Raw genomic sequence first — 20,852 nt, 5'->3', positions numbered from 1 at the left:
ACAGTTGGGAACCACATGGTGCAACCGCACACACACAAGTGTGTTTCATTAGAAGATAGCCAACACAAGGCCCACTGCAAGAGTCAGTGGCAGCGTCGCAGTTTGCACTTCCAGCTTTAGCAGCAGTTCCAGCTGCAGCCAAAGTCACACAACGCCCAACAGCCAACTCTCCACGACCAAGGCCACCTTCGGGACAGCGATTAGCCAAAGAAAAACTAAAAGTATTTTATCCCTGCAGGATAAACAAAAGCAAAAAAAAAAAATCAACAACAGCAATAACAGCAACAAAAATTCGTGTAAGTGTGCCGAAAATATAACTGCTTTTAGTTGCCACTTCCGTTTTAATAGACCGCGCAACGCGACCGCAATGGGTGAAAACCACTTCGGTCGAATTGGGCAACGACAGCAACTGCTGGCCGAGCATATTGACTATCGGTTGAAAGTCACTGAATGCACTTGAAATTGAAACGGAAATGAAAATGCACATTGATACTACGGCCGACTTTTAGACACACAATTGATTTGTGCTGGCAAATTTAAATTTAAAAGTTGTTACACTGGACTGGCAATGGATGATTGTACAATACAGAAAATATAAACTGAATTAAATAATAATATACAATATTATGGCTTTATTATTATCAATTTCATTCAATTTTTGTCACATTCACATATTTTAGTCTACGCTGAATTTTCAATAATTAATGAAGCATGTTTCGCATCGAAAATGAATTTGATATTTGATAAAAAGTGCACTGTAAACATTGACACTGACAGTGTTAATTTCCCAAAAAAAGAAACATTGACATCAGCAATCTGAATAATCATGCCGAACTCAGAGACTGTAAGGGCTGGATACTTAAGATTTGGTAGAAAGGCTCTCACATTTATCGATAACAATGCTTATTTCCAGTTTTTAAGATTGGGTTCAGCGTATCGCCAAGTCGAGATAGGATGATTCTTCCTTATTTTCATTGTGTAAGCTAGACATTTTCAATTTAGTTAGCGTAGTGCGAGCACTGTGAATTGTGGTGATATTAACATAATGGCAGGATAGTGAGCGCGATTACGGGAGAGATTGAGACAGAGATGGAGACAACTGGACACGTTGGCCGAGCGGAAGTGCTGTCCCTACCGGAAACACATTTCCAAATTTCTCGTGTGTGACGTAATATGAGCGACTTCCGTTTTCACTTTGAGCATCCGGTGTGTAACAGAGCGGAGTGCTTTTGTCCACTAGCTACCACAACACAGATCGTCAAACTGACCGCACACTGCAACAAATGGACGAAGAGTGATGACACCGAAGTCCAAATAAAACGACAAAATTCTGAATTCTTTGAATAATTTAAAATTTCACATATAAAAACACCCAGTTAAATAGTAAAAGTAAATAGGATCTATTATACTTGTACCTGGTACATGATATATTCTAGCTACCTTGACTTGGTTATATGTTGACATTAGCCCAAGACTTTTAGAGATTACTTCTTAAGGTTTCATATATTTTATATAGATGCACATTACTTATTTTTTTCAGTGTCGCGCTCTGGAGACTCAGGGTTTCCAACAAGGTATCTATATTTTGTCGAAAATTAAGTTTTCGAGCTAAAATACCTAATAATATTTAATATAGTGTATAACCGAGGATAGCAGCCCAAGTCCCAAAGATCCCCAACATAGAAATGGAACAAGTTTGAGGGACGAGTATTAGTTGAGGTCAACGTCAACATCGTCGTCACCGTAATCGTCAGCCTCGTCTTCATCATTGCTGTCTCTAGCTCCATGTTAGCCCTTAAATTATTCATGTGCATTCGGCTGTGGGTGGCAACAGGGCCAATGCCATTTTCCATGTGTTTTTCACGTGTTTTAATTAGTTTTCTAGAGTTCATCAACTGAGAGCACTCACCCACTAACACCACCAGCACCCTCTCCCCTGCGCATTCCACAAAAGTTGTGAGTTATGGCGCCCGTCTAAGGCAACGTCCTCGCAAATAATGAACATCACAAATCAACAGCTCGTCATTAACACACAACGCCTTGCCAGGTCCAAGAAGGCACACTATTCCCATGGAAGGATCTACTTTTTTTTGTTTGTCTCTCTCTCTCTGTCTCTCTCTTTCTCGCTCTCTTTGGTGTGGCGTCCCTGCCATAAATTTTCAACTCAGTGGAGCAAACTGTTGGGTCGAACAGGTGACAGCCTGTGAACTGCTCGGTACAAGTAATTATAGAGGCTGTTGACCAGATTAATTGCCCCCTGTGTGAATGAAGTGTAGGAGTCACACACGCATACTCGTACAATAACATATATGTATATGTCCATAAATGTGTGCCTTCGGCTTGACAAGTTTCGATTGTAAGCATTGCTCGAAATAGATATGAGACACTCTTGTCCCTACCACATTCCCCACATATATTTGAATCGACATTTTGTGCAGGTGAAGGGCAGACTGGGTTCACTGAACTGACTGCCTGAAGTAAAAACAACTTATTTCAAATTAATGTTTCCATTTAGTTTTTTGACAACAACTCAGCTTCCCAAGAATAGCTACATGATATACTTATATGATTCAAGATTATTTATGTACAACTAGCATCCGTTGACGAATATATCTCAATATTTATTAAGATTGCTTCAAGCTTTCCCTTCTGTAAGACCATAACGATAGAGTAGTCGACTCCTGTACACGAGTAGCCTCGGGCTGCGCTGCAGCAATGCGGGGCAAGTCTATAGCGATAGTGGGTAGTGGGCAGCTGATAATGTGGGGCACAAACAAGGGCCACTTCCCACTCCACTCGCACTTCAGCGTTTATTTGATTTAAAAAAGCGCAAAGTAAACAAGAAGCAGCAGTGAATCGCATTGAATTGAGCAAACAGTACACATAAAACACCAGCTCAGATTAAGAGTGTTCGGCTACAAGATATCCTTTTAAATTCTATATTCACACTTGATCCTACTTAACTGCATTTGAAATCAATCATCTAAAATATCCATCCCTCACTGCCAGTCAGCTACTCCTGCTGAAAGCAAGATGATAATTAAATGTTGTTTTTGGTGGTCTTAAAATGTTAAGTTACGTTAAAACAAACAAAAAACCTTTGATTTATATGTATATTTTGATCATTTTTTCAACAATTATTTTAATTAATTGTGATGGCGTTGGATAATCCGTAAAGAAGGATGCATCCAGAATTGAATACTTAATGAGGGCAGTTTCTCGGAAAGGTCACAATATTATTTTAATTAGGCAAATTAAATATTCGGCGTATTTTTTGTTTAAATGCGTAGCAGTCAAAAGTAAGTAATATTTTTTCACAGACACATCTGCTTACCTTACTTTATTCACAACGATTGATTTATTCTTCTTCTTCAAGTTGGCGATTATACTATTAATATCGATTCTTATCGATATCAATACTATGAACAGATTTTAACTACGCCACTTGTAGCCTGCTACCTAAATTAGAAGTGGCCTGCTACAAATGATACATTTATAATATTGTGGCACAAGAGCATCTAGGATAATTTATACATAACACATAAGTTCATTGTTGTATTGCAAAACTTTTTGTTTTGGTATGCATATTTTTTAAAATGTAAGCCAAAGCAAATGCGAGTGATACCCTTGGGATAAATCCAATCAGACTCAATCAATTTGCCAACTAGCACGAAATGTGGAGTTATAAATTTAAAAAAAAATAATACATCCATAATTTCTTTCACATATTTTTGTGCGCACTGTGCACACTGCACACACACACACACACACACAGACATACATACATACATACATACAAACATACATACATACTGAAACGCACTTGCATAATTATGATTAATTTGATGTTATGCAGCACATTTTCCTGCAGGCAAACTGCAAAAACAGAAACATAAACGGAATACAACAAAACTACAGAAAACGAGGTGCAAATTTGAAGTCGTCTTTTTTAAACGTTGTTCTGTATTTCCAATTCAAAAAAAAAAAGAAATGGCAATGTTGATTTTCGCATAAGTGAAAAGTCACATAAGTTTTTCATGTATACAAGTGCTTTAAATGACAAATTAATTGATTTTAATAATATTTTTTAAGCACTCCTTTATATTATGGAATTTAAAAAATAGCAAGCACTCAATCAATTGGCTGATTGTTTGCATATCCGTTTCAACAAGACAACTGGTCAATCATCAAAGGCTTTTGCTCAAACTTTTCAAACTTTCTATCAGTCAAAGTGTAACTTACTTTTAATTCGCTGAATAATACAAATGATAATTATTTGTAAAAAAAAATAAGAAGAAAAAGTATCCGCTTGCTTTGGATACAATGTTGTTTTGCATTTAAGAAATGAAATCTCATTTATATTTGCGATTACGAAAATGAGAGCACAGCTGGTCTCCTGCTGCTTTCTACAGTGCCAAATTGCATTTTAATGAGTCGCGAGACTCGCAAAAACCTTGCGGCTAACCCGATAATAATGCAAAAAGTGTTCGCAACTGAACAATGCCAACATTATTTGATTTCCATTAATTATTTTTGTAATTGCCAACGAATGTGTGTATGCCTGTCATTATGTGAGTAAGTGACAGTGGCTGGATCAAATATTCTGGTAATTCATTTGCTTTTTTTACTGTCAAAACTTTCAAAGGATTTTCGCCGGTTCTCATAAATAATATGTTTGTATGAAGGTAATTTGATGTCATAAGTCTCTCAAGTTAATCTATTCTATTTAGTATTTTGACGAATGTTATTTCAATATGCACATTTCCAATTGGAACCTTACATCAAATTGAAACTTAGAGATTGGCACCGCCTCTGCGTCCGAAGATATCTTTCATGAATTATTAACGATATTATGCTTTCGCTAATTATTTTCAATTCGAGGCGACATAAGTACGGTTGTTTTTTAATTGCCCCATTAATCTAGCCACAATTGCCCGTTATACCCACCTAGCGCCATTAAATTTCAATTTTGTTTACTATTTTTGTGTCGGTGCAGCTTGGCAGTGTTGCGCCAAAGCTGCCAACATGCAACGTCCGCAATATATGCTGAATGCTGAAAAAAGTAGTCAGTGTTCAGTGACTAATTTTAATGAACATTTTATGCGGATATCAAATACAAAACCCATTGCCGAATATGAGCACAAAGTACATGCATATTTTAAGCTAAACAACTTCCCCGAAATTGTTTGTGCATTGTGGGCGTGTCTCTAAATGGCAGGCAAGTAAATCATAGCGACAGCAACAGTAAAAACAACAACTCGATTTGCTGAATTGGTTGCGCAACAAAATGAGTGCCAACTGCCGCAACAATGAAGTTTATGTTTTTTAATTAAAATTTGCTACCCAAAGAATTTGAATGTGTGCGTTTGAGTGTGTGTGTGTGTGTGTGCGAGGGGGTGGTAGAGTGTGTGTGCTCCTGTTTGGCTTGTTGTTATTTCTTGCTTCGCATTTATCATGAATGAAATTTTATATAGAACGACCACATTATGCGCAGGTGTGCCCAGGTGCGCATGTGGCTATTTAAAAATGGTCAGCGGTCATAAATTTAACGCGAGCATCCCCTCCACTGTCACACCCTATTCAGACCGTTGTCGACCGCAAATATATATACATATATATATATTTATGTATATATATGTGTGAGTGTGTGTAAGTGAAATGAAATCAAGCGTACTGGGTTGGCTTGCAGCCATTTAGAACATTGTGTTTATGGCTGATGTTCATGTCCTTTCGCCATTTCATTTAATGCGTTTTTAAGGTTTGCTAAACTATGATTCTCTGTCACAGACACGGACACACACACACACACACATCTCATCATAAGTATTTCCAAGCTATAGTTTCAAGTATAAATATATTTCTATTTAAAGTTGTTAACAATATTTTTTCGAATTCAAATTTCAAAAAAAAAAGAATGAATAGTTCGTATGACTTTATGTAAAGGATAAAGTTGAATTTTCAAATTTCAGTTGACGGTTTGGGTCATAGTGGAAAAATGCTGTAGTTTCGAGCTCAAAGTAGGCACTCGATGTATATCGATTAAGTGGCTGTCAATCGAACTTTGTTCGTCGCCAATCGTTATTTGGACTGTCGGCTGCCAATCGATTGTCAGCTACAGTCGATTACACGGCTCGCAACTTTTGTGGCTTAGAGGATGCCTTGAATATTGTCCGATTCACGCTTCATTTCGGCTATAAGCCACGACGACGTTGAAGGGAGACTCGATTAATTGTGTGAGCTGAGGGCGTCCCGAGTACACTGCAATCCTGCCGCACACACACACACACACGCACACACACATTCATAAATTGAAAGGCTCATGTGTGTTGGCGTTGGCATAATATATGCGTTCTTATTAACAATTTCGTCGCCATCGCGAAACAGAGCGAAGATGAATGAGAGGATGCGGAATGTGTGGAGTGCTCCGGGTGTGTTGAGCGGAGCGGGTGGCGCCATTGTAACTCTCAACAACTGAAGCTTCATTTGGATGTGTAAACGTGTTATTTATTTCGAAAACTGAATGTTGCCTTTTAAGTGGCAATAAATCAAATTGAATGCCCCCAACATGGCCAAAAGGGCGTCCATGTGAAGAAGGGGCGCGCGGGAAGAGGGCACAGCGCAGAGGGCAGAGGGTCGAGAGTTAGAGGGTTAGAGGGTTAGAGTGCGAACGTGGGGCATGGCCGTGTTAGTCAGTCAAGCAGCCAGTAAGCAGCAGCAACTTACTTTCATATTTGACTTAGTCATAAAAGCAGGGCAACCCATCAAGCGCCTCAACCCGCCGCCACATGTTGGCTAAAAGAAATAAAACTTCCAAAGCGCCGACATAGAATAAGCCAGCGACAGCCATGGCAAGAGCGCCAGTAACCAGGAGTAGGAGCAGCACCACGAACCCAAACCCTAACTCAGTCAGCTGTAAGCCAGTTGACGACGATGACGTTGGGAGTCTCAGACTCAGCCTCTGTTTTGTGTGCTCCGTTGTTTGTTTAGCGCTCCATAAGCTCTTAAGCTCATTTCGGTTGCGTTTTATTTGTAACTTGAGGCACATACACACAGTACAACACACACACACACACACACACACACACACACATACACACACACACATACATACACACAAACATTTAGCCCATTTGACTTGTTTATTTAAAATAGAGCTTCCAAGCTGCTGAAAAACATTTAGTTAAACAATTGCCAAGCTACAGCTACAAGCGACGGACAGCCAATGAAGTAGTCCAAGGACTCAGTCCGAGACACCACTCAAATAGGTTCTATTTGAGTACTGTGAATCAGGTAAAAAAAAAGAAGAAACTGGTTGATTTAGCTCAGTTGACATATTTTCAGCTGAGAGACAACTGTTGTAGGATGACAAATGCGGAATTAACTTTTTTGGCAAACATTTAATTAGTCGACTAAGACAAATTCCACCAAGCGATTCAAACACGATAAACATCAGCATGGTCTACATAAATGCAACTTTTGCAATTGCAAGGATGTTTATTTTTCTGTGGCATCTTTCTACGAGCTCTGAGTTTCTCAACATTTTAATTAAACTATTAACTTAACATTCAACCGAATTTCTTGTAAAGTTTCACAGCACCATCCTAACAAACTAAAGAGTTCGACTCGTTGGCTTGACTTAATTAAATTAAAAAAAAAAAGCGAATTATCATTAGAAACTTACATTTTTTATCCGTGTCTAAGTTTGCCATGTTGATATGTCTAAGTTTGTTAACAGTTTATCTGTTACCTTTACATTCAACAAAATTTCTTGTAAAGTTTTGCAGCACAAGGCAACGAGTTGTATGTTTGCCTTAACTTTAAGAAATTTAATTTACAAATATTAGTAATCATGAGAAACTTCAATTTTAGTTTGCTTTATGACAAGTACATTTTTCTTTATTACACCAAGGGGAATTTGATTTATAGTATTAGGGATACATTTTATATTAATAGGTTTATAATAATAATTTAATTATATTTTGTTCTTATACCCTGAACCCATTCGAAATATGTAAAATGAATGTAACAGGTAGACGGATGCAACTCCGTCCCCATAAAGTATATATATATTCTTGATCAGGATCAATAGCTGAGTCAATAGTTTTGAAGATCAGTGTTGGAAATTGGAATCGAGATGGTTTTGATGTGTGTATCTGCAACTGTTCGCCGCTCAATTAAGGGTAACTACTAGTCGCAAGCCGTTACTAGCGTTGACAAAGATTTTGAACTTTAGGTTATCGCAGTTGAATTTAACGCTCTGTTGTTGTGCGCTTAAGCGAAACAATGACCGAATCCTTTGCTCTGCTCAGCTTGTATCAGATATCATCTATCTACCATCGAGCATCTGCTATGTGGCAATGTAGCTTCTATTGTTTCTAGCTTGTCTCTTGGGTGTTCATTCTGTTGCCCTGCTGTCTGACTTGCATATCAAGTTGCCGGTTCGCTTTAGCTGTTTCCTAATCGTCTGTCTAAGTGTCAGTCTGTTTTGTTTGATTGATTTTTGCGTGCCCCCTGCGAAGTGCCCTCCAAGCCATCGGCATTCCCATTCCCATTCCCCGACCCCGACTCCGACTCCACATTCAGATCCATCGAGTGAATTTCAGTTGCCAAGATTCTTGTGTGCATTTATTGGCGTAGGAAATTCAATTTTCAATTCGAGTAAGAACGAAAGCCGATTGACAGCAGGCAGCAATGAAGAACGAGTGAATCAGCAAAGGAAAGTGAGGGGATCATACATATTTGCGTACTCCTTGAATCTTGAGCCGTTTCGACTTCAATGCTTCAATGTTCGCTGCCCAGGAGTTGAGCAGCAGCTGGTATGCCATGGCACTGAGCTAATATTATTTTGTTAAATGCACTAAGCAATACAAATTTATTTAATCACACGTGAATAATTAGCTTAAAATTACCCTTAGCTTAAAAGCAAATCTATTTAAAAAAAAACCAATCAAATATTTGAATTTTTATGGTATATTTTGAAAAATAGAAAATCACAGAAACATTTTATACACCATTAAGCAGGCTATTGCATGGTTCAGAGTGAGCAAACATTTACATCAATATTTAATATTAAATTTTTGTATATGCCAGAAAATACTCCAATGGCTGGGATGAAAGAATAGTTTCTCTGTTTTATCAGAAAATTCTTTGAAAGAGTTCGACGAACTTGTACGAAAACCTTGACGAATGGGGTAAATTTTCTAAAATATTTGCAAGAATTTGCATATAGGTTTTTATTTGCATATGCGTTTAATGCCGATCAAATAAGTTTCATTCAACGAGCTTATACCATTTTTTTCAAGCTTTGGCAAGGAATTTTCCAAATTCTCGTTTCACATTCAACGTAAAAGAAGGTCTCAAGTTTTTAGCTCTTTTAGTTATAAATTGAAACTCTTTTATGCTCGAGCCGCATAAATTATAACAAATGCAACACATTTTGAGTCGCACCAGCGATTCGAAAGTAATCCCTCAAAATATTGATTACATGAACTAAATGAAGCGTTGCTGCACTAGTTACAAGTACTTAGCGATTCTCAAATGCACTTATCGCTTAACGGCACGGCGGGTATTGAGCAATTTGCACATAATTTCCAATTTTGGCTAATGAACGTATGAACGTATGCAAGTCTGGGTGTGTGCGAGTGTTTGTATGTGTGTGTGTGTGTGTGTGAATTGTTGGAATGTTTTGCCATCATTAGCATTTCATCTTATTTCACTCAAAAGCGCAGCCGTGCGTGCTGCATTTCAGAAACAGCAGCAGGGAAGCTAACTGCATTCTAAATCCGTCTGGCCGTCCGTGCATATCCGGCAGACAACAAACAGGGCGCCGGGCATGCTAACATAACTTACCCACAGCCCGTTCACTGCGCCTCAGCTACCTACCCCTCTCTGACCGTGTCACTTGCCATTTGCCACATGCCACTTGCCCCGCTGACCACTGGCTTTGCTTTAAGTTCGCTGTCGCTTTGCCATCTGAGCAGCCGCTGATGATGGCGTATTAATGACCTGAATGCGGAATGTAACAGCAATTTTTTAGTTGCATTGCAAAGCGCAAGGATGACTGAGGACCGGGCGACTGCAGGCCGGACACGCTGTCGGAATGCATAATTGAATTGCGAACGGAGCGAACGGGCCAAAACGGGGCAAACGGGCAAACGGGCAAACGGGGCAAACGGGGAATATAAAGCGAATGTCGAATGAAGCGAATCAGCAGCACATTCTGAGCTTTAGAAGAAGCGTTGGAGGGGGGGTCGTCAGCAATATGACAAGAAGCGGGAATACTGCAGTCAAACCCTTTCGCCACGATTGCAACTGGAGTAAAAGTTAAAAGTCGGCAGAAAAAAAAGGGTTTAAAGTGCAAACAAAAATAATGCGCTACTTTGACTTTTGCAGTGCCATTTAGGCTTGGCAATTCGAGCCACCTCATTGTAATTGGCCAATTTGTAACTCGCTTCAATTCGATTTGGCTGCTAAGCGATTCAATTTGAGTTTAATAATTTACAACGATTAATCAGAACATTTCTAGTAATCAACCTACAAATATATATATACTTCAAGTGACATATATATATTTAAATATATATATTGCAACTAGTAGCTGGGAGAAAAAAGACTTCCGATTAATTATACCAAATTATATCAGATTAATTAAATCAAAACCGACTTGGAGCCGATTAGCTTTAAATATGGTTCGATATTTGGAGTCTTTCGCAACCGCTCAGGAAGCCCAATCCATATAATATAATTGTGAATTGATTTGGTTGTCAGGCAATTTGGCTTTAATTGCGACACAAACCATAAACCGGCAAATGTTTGCGTCGCATATGTTTTACGTCGTGTTTCAGCTGCCTTCCGTATTTCATCGTGTTATTCTTTTTTATGCCGCTTTGCGTGTTGCATGTAGCGCGTTGCTTGTAGCGCGCTGCCGATCTAAGCGATGATAAGACGCATCAACAGCTGCTGCTCGCAGTATGTGAGTGTTTGTTGTGTTTTATTTTCTTTTTTTTTTGTTCAGTTACGTATATGTTTATATAATTCCCACTTACTGCTGCTACCCAAGCACAAGTTTATTGGAGTTTGTGCTGCTGCTGCCTCAATGTTTGGCTTTTACTTGCCACATGTACTTTAGTCTTGTACACAAGGATACATATACATGTATATTGGACAGGTTTGGGGGCGACACCACGCCCAACGCTGCTGCCAAAGAAGAAGTAGTAAAGTAAGCCGAAAGGAGGCAAAATGAAAATTATGCTCTCTTTGGCATTAAGTTTATGAATAACGAGTTCCTCTCTCCACAAGTGTTTGAGTGTCTGAGCGTGTGCGTGCGAGCTGCTCTTGTGCGCTCTCCACAAAGCCAACCGGAATTTATTTGATGCCATAACTACACCATCACCATCACCAACACCAACACCTACAAACACACACACACACCCACACCCACACTTAAACTCATACTGCTCACTGGCGCGGCTATCGTCTCCGTCTCCGTCTACGTCTTTTGCCGCTGCCTGCCGATCAAAAGGTGTTAAGCTGTGTTGTTATAGTTAAGCGCCTGAAAAACCACAAAGACATGGCCAACAATCTGCACCACGTTGTCAGCGGTGGTGCTCTCCTGGCACCTGATGCTGATAATGGTCGACTCCAACTAGTTGCCGGAGTCTTCAGGCATATGCCACACAACACGAACAAAGATTGGCACTTTCAGTTTTAACTGTATATATCTGCTAATAGATATATTTATAGATAAACATATATATATACCAGCTGACAGAAAACAACAGCTTTGCCAGTGTCCCTGGCCATCAAGGCATTAAAGTGTCTCTTGGCACAAGCAACAACAGCGAAAATGCCATATAATCAAAATAAATGGATTTAAAAAATAAAAAAAAGTTAACAGTTTTAGATTATCAATTTATTTTGCTATGCAAAAGGTATAATCTTATATTTAATAAAAACAAATAGCCCAACATAAACTAAGAATGAAAAACCTAGTAAAATATAAGAACAAAAATTAAATAGCTGAGCTCAGAAATTATAAAAAACAAAAATCGATTGTATTTTATAGATGACAGTCAGGCAATAGCATAAGCTGTCCAACGGACATGTTCCGGTTTACATGGGCCCAGTGGAACTGTGGCTCAGGCTGACAATTTGTTGGCTCAATTGAATCCCATTGAGTTTTCCAATTGAATAGGCCGTGTGCGGTTCTTCTATATTTTAACGAGGACTTAATGACTTGAGTGCTGCGTCCATTGGCCGACGCTGTCAGTTATATCCATCTGCCATCAAATGTACAGCTCCTAGCTGTTACTCACCTGACACCACTCGGGTCACATTCAAGTTCAATTTAGCCTTTATGTGTCGTCATTGCCATTGGCATTGGCATTGGCATTGGCATTGGAATCGCCCCCCACCCAAGGGGACGTTGTTGTTTTCGAGCACGCACAAAACGGACAGACAGAGATACGGATAGATAGCTAGATAGAGAGACTGACGAATACCCAAATACACACGTAGATTAACAAAAGGCCTAGGGAATATCCATAAATGGACAGCGAGCCGAGTTTTTTGTGATTTCATCCCAACGAGAAGACCAACAAGCATTCGCAATAAACTATGCACTAAAACGAGAGGATGCGTCTTTAGATACATACATGAACATCGAACATAGAACATGAAACATGGAACATATAGATAGACATACATACATACATAGAGAAATGCATCGTTAACATGTCGCCGGGTTGTGTTAGGAAAATGATAAACGCTGTCAACGCTTATGTCGCAGCTGATGAGTAAAATTTGTGCTTGGCTTATTGAGTTACTTTTGAGTGGGCTTAATTCAATTGGGGGCAACTGCTATTGGTATAATCGAGCTGGCTCACAATTTCACTGTGGCAGATTACGTTAGGGAAAATACTGCGCACAGAGTGATAAATAAATAAAATGTATAGGGAAAGCGGTCTGGTCGCAGCTTGCGCTTTTCCATAACATTGGGCAGCCCAAAGTGCTGCATTAGAGCCAGTGTTGAAAAATCACTTATATTCTGTTTGGAAATCTGATCTGATTTGATCTATCCTTGTGCGTGTTTGTCAGTATCTGACTGACTGCCAAGACATAAAACACTGTAATTTATGGCACATTTCCAGCTCCACGCCGAAACACGTCGCGTGGTCTGTTGCGCTCATAAAATTGGCCCCAAAAAGGGGCAACGGGTCAATGTGGAGCAGCAGGGCAAATGGCAGTAAAGTGCCAACCAAAAAATAAATAATGCGCGCGCCTCACAAATGTGGCAATAAACTTGCAAAATTCGTGCTGAAAATAAAAACAAAACCAACAACCGAAGAAAAACCAAAAGAAAAAGAAAAAAAAAATGAAACAAACAGAGAAAAACTAAATTAGAAGAAGCGACCGGAACTAAACTTAAATCAACTTCAAATTGATTTCTGCTTAATAAGAGAGCCGGCCGCCATAAACTGCACTAAACGGAAAAGTTTTGTGCTCATTACGTGAGCCCAGCTGACAAGTGGGGGTCTTCAAAGCCAAAATCAAATGAAACTTGCTGATTACATTTTTGCGTCGTCTTTTTTTTTTCGTCCTGTTTTTATCTTTTATCTTATCAAATGCAATTTGCATAAATTTACAAATATTCAAATGCGAGCACTGCATAAGTTTGCCACAATTCGTTTCAGTGTCCCGCTAAATGTCAGCCGGACACGATGACGACTTGGCCAAGCAGCCGGTTGGGGCATCACATCTGATCCATCTGGTGCTTGTTTAGCATCAGATAGCGGTGATCCGCTCCCAATGTGAAGCGGCTTAGAGCTCAATTGGCTTATAGAGGCCAAATTCCGTACAAATTTCAGTTGTTGATCACCAGTCCGTCAGCTGGTTAATCGGTGTTGCAAGTTAGTCAGTCGGTGAGTTATTTCGAACAAACAATGTTAGCCATATAGACTGAAACAAAAAAATGTAAAATATGCTTACAAACTATGTATTCAACTTTTCCGGAAAAGTTGCTTAAAAGTTCACCATGTAATTTTCAGCAGTTTTTGCCTGCTCTGTATGTATTTGGTTATTTGAATTTGTTACCATTGATTCTTGAGCTCTTTAAGCTACACTGATGGCTAAAAGGAGAGAAAGAGAGCAAGAGCGAAATGGCGAGAGGCAGAGAGAAATAGAGAGTGAGAGAGAGAGCGAGAGAGAGAGTGAGAGAGATAGTGGTAAGGCTGACTATTGCTCCAAATACAGATTTGTAATTGGATTGCAACGCTACGCTCGCATCATTATGGTCAGTACTTAGGTATTAAGAACCTTGAAAAACTGAACGCAGCCAGTGGTGTGAGCAGCAGGAGTAGAGGCAACAGGCAATGTGGGGCAGCAGTGGCAGCAGTGCCAGCAGAAGGAGGTGGACGCTCATTAAATGTGCAAATTATGTGCGCTGCCAAAAAGATTTTGAAAAGATGGCAAGAGTTTTGGACAGCTGTCCGTCGACTCAGTCGACTCAGTCGACACAGGGCCGACTGCCTTTGCCAATAGACAGCTGATGCGAATGAGACGTTTAAAGCACAGTTTCAACTTAATGCACAATTTGGACTTTTGGACATTGAAATGGGGCCCGGGGTGGTGGATGGCAACGCTACAGTCTGTTTGCGCAATTTCTGCTGCTGCTGTTTTTTCTTTCTTTTTTTTTTTGTTTGTTCGACAAAAAGTCAAATATTTCATTTGAAAATTCCAGTCGCTAGGGCGAGAATGAAATGTGAAATTGTGCAAATATACACATTTAAGTGTGTGTGTGTGTGTGTGTGTTTGTGTGTGTGTGTGTGTATGACGCCTACAGCAACACCCAAGCGATAGCAGCAAAGCACATTTTTCTAACTGTTCCCACAGCGCTCGTCCTTCCCTCCCCCGCCCACACGCCCACAGCCAGCAACTTCAGCCGCCGGCTGCTTAAAAACTATAAATTAAGTTTACAACTTTTCCGCAAAAAACTTTTTCTGGAGCAGCTGATTGTTGTTGCTTTTAGTGCTTTATTTAGTTGGCTTTTTTGCATGTTTTGCTGTTGCTATTACTTCAGCGCTTTATCACAGTGTGACAAAATGGGATTCTACAACCAAAGACACAATAAAAAATGTGTGTCAAGCCGAACAACTTTGACATTCATCATTTCTCCGCTCGACACTTGTTGACCTTAAATGGCGCAGACATACTGAAGGAAATGGTCCCTGGAGAGGAGGAGGAAGGTGGGGGTTGGAGGGTAGAGGGTAGAGGGAGGGGTGGTGGAGTGGCGGGGTGGTGGAGTGGCGGAGTGGTAGACATTACCTGACTTACAGTCCAAGAAACTGACAGCTAATCAAAATGTCGCACAAAGTTCATTAACAACATTTTCCAGTCAATTGTCCTGTCAAGGTGGGCAGCATATTCCTGCATAGAGTCGCCGGATCTGTTTGCGTTTTGCATAGACAGCAGCAGATGGAGGAGCAGAAGGAGGAGCAGGAGCAGGAGCACCGACTGAAGGTCCTTGTCGAGAGGTCGTTTAGGTCGAGCCAGCACATTGTTAACAACTTGGCATAAAGTTGTTTGTCTTTCACCTCAGCGTGTCGATGACACGACTACGACTTACGACGGCATGTCAAGGGGAGACAGCGGGTAGGGTTGGACAAGTTTATTGCCAGGCAAATCAACAAAACTTAACGAACTGTTCCTACATTTGCTACTACTTGGAAAGCATGGACCGAGTCCCACTCTATTCCTTTGGTTATCCAATGAACTTGAAATGGACAAAAGAAGACATCGCAAACAGACTCTCAATTGCTTATGAAGCTACACAGATGCTAGCCATACAACAAATAGCAGACCAAAAGGCCAAACAGACACATCGAGTTCGAGTTCGACTCACAATAATTTTCTCCTTTCCTGTAATACAAATTAGCAGTACTTAGATATTTATCACTTTTTCGGATAATACATTTATTTGTTCTAAAGTAAAGTGGCAAAAAAATATTTGAATTTTCCACAAAGCAGTTTTCCCATGCGATTTTCCCAAACAAAACACCATTGAAATGTACATTTAAATTTGCATATGGCTCATAAACTTTGATAAATTGTGCAAAAGTTGATGGTACAGCTTTTAGATGACCTTGAAGCTGCAACATACATATATACACATACAAATGTCAATACATATATATATATGTATATTGTCTGTGTGTTGCTAGTTTTAGCTTTAATTAGATTCATTTTGCTTGGAGGGCGTCTAATCCTCGCTCTCACTCGTTGTATCTTTGAGTGTGGCCAATGTTTCTAAAGCCATTTCCTGAACGTGTTTTTGCTTTTAGTGTACTGGCTTTGGTTGAGCTCATGTGAGTTACGATTTCTCTGTTCTACTCAATATTTATATGCATGCCGTTAACTGCATAAATTATTTGCATATCAAATGGGCATAAGAATCGTGTGTGTGTGTGTGTATACCTCCGTGGGAGTGTGTGTGAGTGTCTTCGTGTGCGTGTCCGTGTTTTATTTAAAATACGAGTAACGAGACCAGGCTGCTGGCACGCACAGACTGCCAACGGGCAGGCCTTTGCCTGTGTGACTTCCTGGCACGCACAAAAGCGCAGGACACGCAAACAGGTCAAGGATATTATGCATATGAATATACAAAACGAGACCATAACAAAACCAAACCAAACAAAATACACACCAAGCCAAACGAAACAAAACAAAGCCAAAAAGCAGTTGACAGAAAACGCAGACAAATGTTCATCAACTGCAAAGCAGACGCAGTCGCCATTTTAGCTGCCATTGTCGTTGACATTTCTCGGCCATTGTTCCTTAAGTGTGTTTGCGTTGCTCTGTGCTGTGCTTGTGGGTGTGGGTGTGGGATTGGGTGTGGTTGTGGGTGTAAAGTCGCACAAATGAACGCGTAATTGTTTTCACATGAATACATTGCGTAAATATATATGTACATACATATTTTCTCTCTGTGTGTGTGTGTGTGTGTGTGTATTTACCACACACATTAAAACAAAACCCGCTGCTATTGCATGCAACGCGCATTCATTTGCATGCCGCGTCTGGATGAGCGTCTGTGTCTGTGTAGATGCTGCACATTGCCAAGTCAAAGGCGTTTTAATCTGCTTACCTTGGCGACAATTCTCATTTCTATTCTTTTTTTCATTCCACCAATGCAAAAATCATTTGCATGATGTCGAGACGGCGCACAGTAGAGCCTCAGCCGCAGACAAGTTTTGTGCATAAAATTTAAATCTGATGCTGAAAAATGTTTAGTATATTCCGAAATTTGGCAATTCGATATTAGATTATTTCAATTGGATAACTAGTTTATCTGATCTAGTTGCTTAAGGTTTAATATTTGTTCTCTACTTTTGGGAAGAAATAAATGTATAACCAATGTATACAACGAGCTTTTTAAAAACATTGCAGATGAATTCCACCAGCTTCCGATCCATATCGATATCAATGCGATGTACATTTTATATATCGATTTCACTTATCGATGAGTTGTCCGTGGAGGCCAAAAAGCTGATAAAAATTAGCATAAAATTAGCTTTCATTTATGAACTTGCCATAAATATAATATTTAATTTTGTAAGGTAATTCTGGAGCGGAAATAGTCGACAGATCCCACTGTGCGATTGCGTAGAGTTTTGAAGTTGTTGCTGAGTTTGCATTGCCGTTGCTGCAGCAGCTTTGCTTTAATTACAGCCGAGGATTCACTTTGAGCGCATAAACAAATTGAAAATTGTTTATGGCATGCAAATTAATCAAATCTCTTTCTCAATTAAGTCGGGCAGCCAGTCGGTGCGGATGCGGCGGCTGAACTGTGCCTGGCTCTGGCTGGGACAGGATGACAGAAGGCGCATCGAGATAAAGCACTCCGGAAATTTCATCTTGTAAGCAGTAAGTGCAGCAGCTCTTGAGCACAATTTGCATAGTGAGGTATTATTCCCAGGATAATAATTACTATAATTAAAGACAAGCTGAACACGAAAATCGTTGCACAATTCGTTTTTTTCTGACCTTGCAGAGCGCATCAGAAATCTCACAGCTGGAATATTAATAAAGATCATTTAATTTTAAATTTAATTAAGAAGACCTAAAGCAGTTGTTAAGCTTCACCTCATTCAAATATATTTATAAATAAATATCAGCTTGTTTTGTTGCTTAGCGAGAGTATTTCATATTCGGCACCAGGCTAACTTGCAACTTGCCCCCTTGGGTGGAATGCAGAAAATCGTGTCGCCCTCAGCTTGCGATTAAATATGTTTAATGCATAATCAAGTGATGTAATACACACATATACAATAACAATAACATCAATAGCTATTGTGTTGTTTTAACTTAAGCTGGCCAATGTTGTTGGCCAATTAGCACAACCAATGCCTGCCCAGCCTACCCTGCTTTTCTTCGACTTGCCACATGCAACAGCTGCATGCAGTCGATGTTACATTTTGGGTCACTTATGTGGCTAAAAGTTTCGCTCGTGCTCATTCCACCAGTGTCTAGAATGAGTTGGCTCATTAAAAACTAAACTGTAATTATTGTCGGGCAATGAATATAACGCAAGCAGATCCATTAATCATAGCTAAGTGGATTTTGATTGGGCTGCCTGTCGTAGTTCAATTGTCTGCACTTGGATACTCTAAACACATGAGTCACCATTGCTGATGAGCCTTAATAGCTAGTTTCACCTTTTTTGCCAGGACACCACATAGAACAGGTTTCCTTATCTTGCGGGTTTGCGGTTTTATGTAAGCAGAGTTTTATGCATTGGGACATCTACTGAGCTTATTTAATTACACATTAAATAAAGTAGGCCGCACTAAAGCCAAATCTTGCATAATCCGTCTAATTATAATTTAATTCAATGTAGGTACTTTTTTTGTTTGCTTTTCCACTCAAACGAATTTTTGACGACCTTCACCTTCGGCAAAAAAACAATAAATAATTAAAAATAATTACTTTGTCAGAAATTTAACCGAAAACTGAACTAATTTAACTCCGAAACTCGGATTCAATAAATGACCTTCGCTTGGCACTTTGACTGTCGCACAGTCAACAAATACAAAATTGTCATTCTATCGGAGGTTTTCATAGTTTTCACTACAATTTTTGTAATTGAGACGCCCAATTGCGTCCAGAAGAATTGAGGTCCTCGAACTCAATATAGCTCATCATCGCAGTAGCTGGCTCTGACGCAACTATTGACGACATCGAGGAATCCATTTCCGGTGTCACTTGCAACAGTTGCCTCAAAGGGCAAAAGCACAGGAGACAAGCAGGCAAACAGCGAACGGGTAAAAAGAAGTAATAGGATTGGGTGGGGTGGGGTGAAGAGTGCGATACACATCTATATCTACACATGTGTATCCCGACACTTGCTGAACTCGTATCAATTATGGAGCAGATTCACTATTTCTGCAACTGGCTTAGAGCACAAGTGATTAACACAACGCGTCGAAGCCGAAGAGAAAACCACTGCAAATCAACAGCTGGCGAAGAGGCAGCATTTGCTAAATCGCTCTCTCTTTCTTTTCTCTCGGCCAGCACCTAATGCCTGCATGTGTGGTAAGCGAGAGAGAGAGAGAGAGAGGGGGCTTCCTCAATTCACCACAGCGCACACGCACACATTGAGTGCTGGCAGGAAACTTACCACGATGTCTGCTCCGTGCTGCTCGTCACCGCCAGCGCACATAGCCGCCAATCAGTCTATCGTTGAACTCTGCTGCTGTTTGTTGCCCCAGTGGCAGCTACCCAGTGACTTTTCCAGTGGCTCTCTCGCAGTGGCAAACGGTACGTGTGTGTGCGACGACGACGGCGACGGCGACGACGACTACAACAGTAAGACGCGTGTTTCGCCCGTGCTGCGCCCCTGCGTCCGTTCAACAAATAGTTGATTTGGCTAACGCAATTGTTAAGTTCGACTCAAATACGCGCCACTTTTTTGTGATTATCTTTTTTTTGTCGTTTCTTCAATTTACAACTACCCAATAAAAAAATATAAAAAAATATTGCAATCGTGCTAAAGTTGTTGCTATCCAAAGGCAGGCAACTTAAACAAATGCCGGGAGAACAGTGCGTATGATAATAATAATAATATAAGCAAGTGCTCGAAAATGCAACAAATACAAATCGAAACACATATGTATATTAACACACATCAAAGTGACCAAGTGTAAAAAGTTGCATTATCGAAATATCCAACAATTTAATTCACCTAAAGCGGTTAGTACAAATTTCAAATTTCTCAAACACTATAAATAAGTAACAAGAATTGCTTACACTGTCACAGATGTTGCATTTGTGGGTTGTTTTCTCCAAAAACTGAATTATACAAAAATGCACTAAATTAGTATTATTAACATTTTCGGTTCCTTCGATGAGGTTGCTTTGTTTCTTGTAAATGCTGGGAGTTAGCACGAAACAGTTTGATTTAATTTCTATGATTTGCCACCAACGAATTCAATTTGCCAACTTTCCTACTTTATGAAAATTCCAAAATAAAAGTGTAGTTCTTAGAAACTTAGGCTCTCGCACATCATGAGCATGGTGACACAGAAAAAAACCGTCGGAAACATAAGACTAATAAAAATTAAAGTTTCCGGAGTTTTTTGTTATGCGAATCGTCAGATAAGTCAGTGGCTTATGGACTTAACTTCCTCAATGAGACTGTCAGATAACAAAAATAAAATTGATTGATATTTATGATTAAATTTGGTTCGATTTAGGCTGAAACAAAAAAGAATTTAAAGTGTGATGATTTTAAGCAATCATCAAAATACATATCTGTGTTTATGTGATTTGTTTATTTTTCAAGTCTCTTATTTCGTTTT

The 20,852-nt window shown here is 39.7% G+C and overlaps 1 protein-coding gene across 1 annotated transcript in view; it reads left to right on the top strand.

The window, feature by feature from the left end:
* The first annotated feature begins 20,143 nt into the window (after positions 1-20,143).
* Positions 20,144-20,852, top strand: part of LOC6564645 — a 77,244-nt gene continuing 76,535 nt past the window's right edge. Inside the window, exon 1 of the mRNA XM_032738373.2 lies at positions 20,144-20,244. The gene's annotated coding sequence lies outside the window, so the exon portion shown is untranslated. The remainder of the gene's footprint in view (positions 20,245-20,852) is intronic.

This window comes from Drosophila grimshawi, unplaced genomic scaffold (genome assembly GCF_018153295.1).
Source record: "Drosophila grimshawi isolate 15287-2541.00 unplaced genomic scaffold, ASM1815329v1 contig_848, whole genome shotgun sequence".
Taxonomy (NCBI): Eukaryota; Metazoa; Arthropoda; class Insecta; order Diptera; family Drosophilidae; genus Drosophila; species Drosophila grimshawi.
The sequence above is the reverse complement of the archived record's forward strand: the minus strand, read 5'-3'. Positions and strand labels throughout refer to the sequence as shown.